Source organism: Phragmites australis, chromosome 15 (assembly GCF_958298935.1).
Source record: "Phragmites australis chromosome 15, lpPhrAust1.1, whole genome shotgun sequence".
Lineage (NCBI taxonomy): Eukaryota > Viridiplantae > Streptophyta > Magnoliopsida > Poales > Poaceae > Phragmites > Phragmites australis.
In genome coordinates this window covers 25517396-25523395 of record NC_084935.1, presented here as the reverse complement: position 1 = coordinate 25523395, position 6000 = coordinate 25517396, and positions in this window count along the sequence as shown.

Below are 6000 nucleotides of genomic sequence, written 5' to 3'. Positions count from 1 at the left end.
GATGTTGATGTAATAGGCGATGACGAAGATGAAGTAATCGAGGTTGATCTCGGTGTAGCAGGCGGTGACGACGGTGACGATGTAGACGAAGTAGCACACGATGATGTAGAGGAAGCAGATTGTGAGTAGTCGCGACGAACGCTTCCCAAAAACCTTATTCGCCCTCTTCTGGTGCAAGATCCTAAGAGCGATGGGTTCTAGAGACCTGCTCTCCCGTTCGTCGGCTTTGTGCCTGCCGATCAGGGTGGCGGGCATGAGTAGTGCATCCTACTCCGAAGCTCGAGCTTTTGGAGTGGAGCCTAAGGGCATGTGGCTCCACTCTATTTTGTTGTCTAGTTTATTCTTTCCGCTGCGTAGATTTTTGGATAGTTAGGAGTTGAGGGGTTTTTGTCTTCTTCTAGCTCGCTTTTGTTATAAATTATTGGAATCAGTTGTATGCTTAATTTTTGTAATATAAATGTTTATTACTTACTCTTTATTAAGCTATGTTGTGATGTACTATGTTGGAGGCATGTGTTCCGATCCTTGTGCACAAAATACGTGCCAGGACTACCGGGACAGGATTCTGGTTAATCGTTAAGGTTGGATTATGAATAATGATCCTCCTGATGTTTAATTAGAATATTGTTTGGACGGTTCCTCACAACTAGATTCGACTAGCCTTGACTAGGATTCGACCAGCCCCAACTAGCCTCGACTAGATACTCGAGTAGAATCTCGACTAACTACAAGGAGCCTTGACAAGATACTCGAGCAGAACTTCGACTAGGTACTCGAGTATGGATAGCGATGAACGTACTCGATGGCGACATGTGATGCGGAGGCCCCCACGATGTCGATGCAGTAGGCGATGACGAAGATGAAGTAGTCGAGGTTGATCTCGGTGTAGTATGTGGCGACAACGGCAGCGATGTTGACGAAGTAGCACACGATGATGTAGAGGAAGCAGATCGTGAGCAGTCGTGACGAGTGCTTCCCAAAAATCTTATTCACCCTCTCCCGGTGGAGGATCCCAAGAGCGACGAGTTCCGGAGACCTGCTCTCCCGTTCGTCGGTGCACACCAGTGCAACGGGATGGGTTAGACTACGTGCGACGGTGCAACAGAGAGAAATCGGTAAAACCCTAATTGTGTATGGTGTCTCGCGTATATCCTTTGTGGCGGCGGCTAGCGGATATATATAGAGGGAGAGTTGCACGGTTGAGATGCGCCACGATCAGAGTCGGTTACGTCGCCACGATCGAAGTCTTGACCAGCATGATTTTCATATATTTATCCGTTTACCCACGCAGCAAAAAGAATAAAATCGCAAAAGGAGGCTGGACCTGCGCAAGCAACTGGACCCGATTTTGGTGGACCATTCACGCAGGTGCCGCGTGCCTGCGCCCTCCGCCCCCGCCCCCGCCATGGCCTGGCTGGCCCGGTGAGGTGAGCGAGCGCGCGCGTGTTCTTCTAGTTCTCTCATCCACACATGCTAAGTGGGTAGATGAGAGAAACCCTTTTAAGTTGGTCTCCATCCACCTCCACTAGCAAGTGGGACTAAAGATATATATCTCCCTCACATGATTGAGCCTTTGAGATTTATTTAAAATTACACAAATATAATAGGCTAAACTCATATATTCTAACAGGTATAGCTGTAGTATCTGTTTATGTACAACACACGTCACACCCAACACACGCACACTAAACGTACACGACCAAACCTACAACTATACACAACAACTATATACAGAACACGTCCTTCAGAAATATTGACAGAACCTCCATAGCACCATGCGCGAGGGGAAATCAGGAAAGAGAAAATTGCAAAACCCCCCAAAAGTCAGGATGATTTTTAGATTCCCCTTAAAAGTTGTTTTGTTGCAACACCCCCCCCCCCCAAAAGTCATATACATTTTGAGATTCTCCCCAGATATATATATATATATATCCTTGATTTGAATCTCAAAATTTGAATATATACATACATGTATATATATATATATATGAATATATATATACTTGTATATATACATGCTCAATTTATTGCAAGTATGTATATATTCAAATATATATACAAGTATGTATATATTCAAATACATATGCTCAACTAGGATTCAAATATGTATATACATATATTCAAATATGTATAAATTCAATATATATATATATATATATATATATATATATATTCAAATGTGTATACAAAATGTATATATTCATACTTGCAATAAGTATGAATATATACATACATGTATTATATATATATATATATATATATATATATACACACACAAGTATGTATATATTCAAATATATTATTTTGGCTAAGTATTCCAAAGAGAACCAAATTAAATTCTAATTTAATCCTTACAATAAATTGAGCATAGGCATTTAGCCAAAATAATATATTTGAATATATACATACTTTGATATTCAAATCAAGGATATATGTATGTATGTATGTATATATGTGAATCAAGGAATCTTTCAAATCAAATTCAAATATATTTCATCTGAACTTCAACCAAATTCCAAATTCAAATCTATGGGAATCTCAAAATGTATATGACTTTGGGAGGGGGGTTTACACCACAACAACTTCTAGAGAGAATCTCAAAATTATCCTGACTTTTGAGGGGTTTTTTTTTTTTACCATTTTCCTATTAGAAAAAACCCGACACTACCAGCGCGAGCCACCGCTCGAACGCGAGCTGGCTCGGAGCTCGGGCGCACGCGCAGTCCTTGCCAACCGAGCTATCGCTCGGACGCACGTCTCCTCCAATCTTGGCTGCCAAGGAAAAGCCACTACCTTTCCACGCCACCTTTTCGTCGTCAGAGCCATGCTACCGCGACGCGTGAACACGGTCGAAACGTGCGTGCGTTTGCACGAGACAAAGAGGGAGAAAGAAGCTGTGTCGTCTCGTGCCACACTCCTGTTCATATGCGCAAAAGGCAAGGAAAAGAGAGAAACCGACCTTGAGTGCGGAGTTCGGATGGCAATGGTGAAGACGGCCGGTGGACGCGCAACTCCAAAATACGACGAGATCCTTGCCTTCCTGCGAATTCAAGCACCATGGAAAGAAATAGGTAGTCAAGGAAAAGCTTCCGGCGCGAGGAATTGAACGACGATGCGGCGCTTACCGTGTTCGGCGATGGGGTAAAATGGGGAGGAGAGAAGAGGGAGGGGAGGAAGGAAGGAAAGGGGAGAGGGAGGAAGGGAAGGTGAGTGTGGCGCGATTCCTTCCCGGATTGCCATCGGCGATTGCGGGGTCCCGGGAGGATTCGGCGTGCTTGAATTTGGAAGGAGCCAGCGGGGATTCGGGGTAGGGAGCGGGAGGTGGAAGAAGGGCGCAGTGTGGGCCCAGTGCGCAGTGAGAGAGAAGAGGGAAAGGGAGCAGTCGGGCCGGCTTGGGTTTAAAGAGAAAGGTGGGTCAAATTCGGTTGAGGCCTAGGTGGGAATAGGAAAGAAGAAATGAGAGCTGGGCCGCGCGGGAAAAATGGGTTCCAGCCCACAATTCAAATTCAAAACGATTCCTTTCTTCTTTTATTTTCCAGATTTATTTCTTTCCTTTTTCTATAATTCTTTAGCACAAAATGTTTTATTCTTTATTTCTTTAGGCTAGAAAAATTAGGATGTTACACCTTAACATTTACCAGTATATGAAACTTGTCAAGTGTCATTAGATTAAAAACAGTCGTCCACCAAATCCTACCCCCAGTGGTGGCAGGCAGTGGTCTGAAGTCTCAACCACCGCCTGCTGCTTCCGCCGGTGGTTAGTTCATGACGCTTGTTACTGTATTAAGGTGTATTTTGTCAGGCTCTATAGAGGATAATCTCGACTTTACGTTGCTTCTGGAGATGTCATCTTGATCCGGGCGGCTAAAAGAGGTCCCTTGGTTGGTATTTTGTTTGTGCCCGGTGCGTTGTCAATGGAATCGATGAGGAGGAAGATCAATCCATGGTGCAGGGCGCTGGAGTAATGTCGGTGATCAGCCGATACGTAGATCGTGCTTATTTCTAGTTAGTAGTGTCGATTTTATTAGTTATCTCCGTGAGGTGGGAGCGGGAAGAACCGGCTCCACGAATCCTTGATTTTGTCCAGGGACTCGACAGTACGTTGGTGGAGGAACATGTTTGGGGTGTTCAGGCATTATATCTAGCAAAGAATAAGCCTACCTTCGAGGGAAACATCCATAGAAATCCTAGTAATGTGATTTCGACATTACGAGAGGAGATGACATGATGCCATGCACGCAAAAGAAGCTCCTTCCAGGCGAGGCAAATGCTAGACATCGCTCTTTATATTGTTTCTAGGATTTGGTGGTTCTATCCGCTGACACTCGTTAAGGTTTTTAGTTTGCACTGTAAACTTTTGTTATTGATCTAATGAAAGTTATGTGTTTTCTCTCAAAAAAAAATTTACTGGTATATTATAAATAAATTAATTCAGACGTCAAAATAATATTCAATTATACAAAATTAAAATGACCAAAAGTGGACTTACTTGGATCCAGTGTAGACGCAGTATCACTACTATAGAACATGTCATCCTTGATGGTCTATCACTCTCGGTTGGGTCCGAACCGACAGTGACACTACTATCACTGTTGGTTCACGTCCCGAACCGGCAGTGATAGTCAAAGAAGTATCACTGCCGGTTCAAATTAAGTATCACTGCTATTTCATAACGCGAACCGGCAGTGATAATAGTTTTCCAAAATTTATAATTTTTTCATACGGAGTTGGATGTAGATAAAGTGTATAAGAAAAATTGTAGCTCTCGAAGATATCTACAACTTTATAGTTGATAATTTTTTCATTTGAAGTCATTTAGATATCCAAATAACTATTTAAAGTTTCAAACAGAAGAGATCAAAATGAGTGCATATGCTATTTCTATTAGCAATGAATGTTAAGTGAGATGGTTAGAGGTGATCGTGCGAGTTGAGAGGTCCCGGGTTCGATTCCTGAAACCACACGCACGCATTTCGCGCGAAAAATGCGTGACTTGTGACGTGCGGCCGCGGTTCAAAATCCAGCAGTGAAGCTGTTTTTAAACAGCCTTTTTACTGCCGGTTCAACGATAACTATTTCTGTAGTAGTGCTATCACCTAGCGCCATCGGTACAGAGGCAGAAGGTTTGCAAGGCAGCTTCCAATGTAGCACAACTAACAAGGCTATATATAGTACATATGTACATGTATCCATGAGTTCTCACAACAAAAGGTGAAAAAGTGGCAAGCTTAATTTGGTTTTTTTTTTTTACTGGGATGGCCTTCCCGTTCCTTTTCCCTTCACCTATGAGTGCTTACAAAGCGTCCTCTTATTAACTACTTTATTGCTGTTAAAGTTCTTTACGTTATTAAAGTTTGGCATGCTTACAAAGCATAAGATTCCAGGTCACTTTGCTTTGACAACTATTTAGAACCACAACTAAGCTTCTCTTTGATGTTGATCTTGAAGGTCCTCATCAAGTGGAGCCGCCATCGAGACATCTTGTGGCGGCTGTTGTCGCGGGATCTGGATGGGTGGAGCCATTGATGAAGTTGTTTCGTATTTTGTTAGTTACCTTGTTTGCTTTGATTCCTTGTGAACTCTTTATATTAATAAAAGGTTAATGAGAAAATGGGCAGCATTGATTTGGCCCCCAAACAGAGTTCTCTTCCCAGTGGTAGCTCCAACATAAGTTCGGCTCACCATCCGGATTGGCCGTACCTCTGGCGCACTTGCATTTGTTGTCGGGTTCTTGCGTAAATCGGACGATCACTTGGTCATTGCGAAAGCCCACAATACTGTCAGACGTCTGAAATATAAAGGCATAAACTCAGCTAACAAATGAAATGTAGGCTTCTCAAAACATAACATGTCATCATTCTTGTTTGCAGTTTTCCTACAGTCGTACTCTTTGTGTGTAATCCTCCACCTCTTCATTGCAATTTCATCTTGTAGATCAAGTGTTGCCCGCATTACAAAGTGAGATTTTAATTCAACACATTATTAGTCATTCAGATCAAG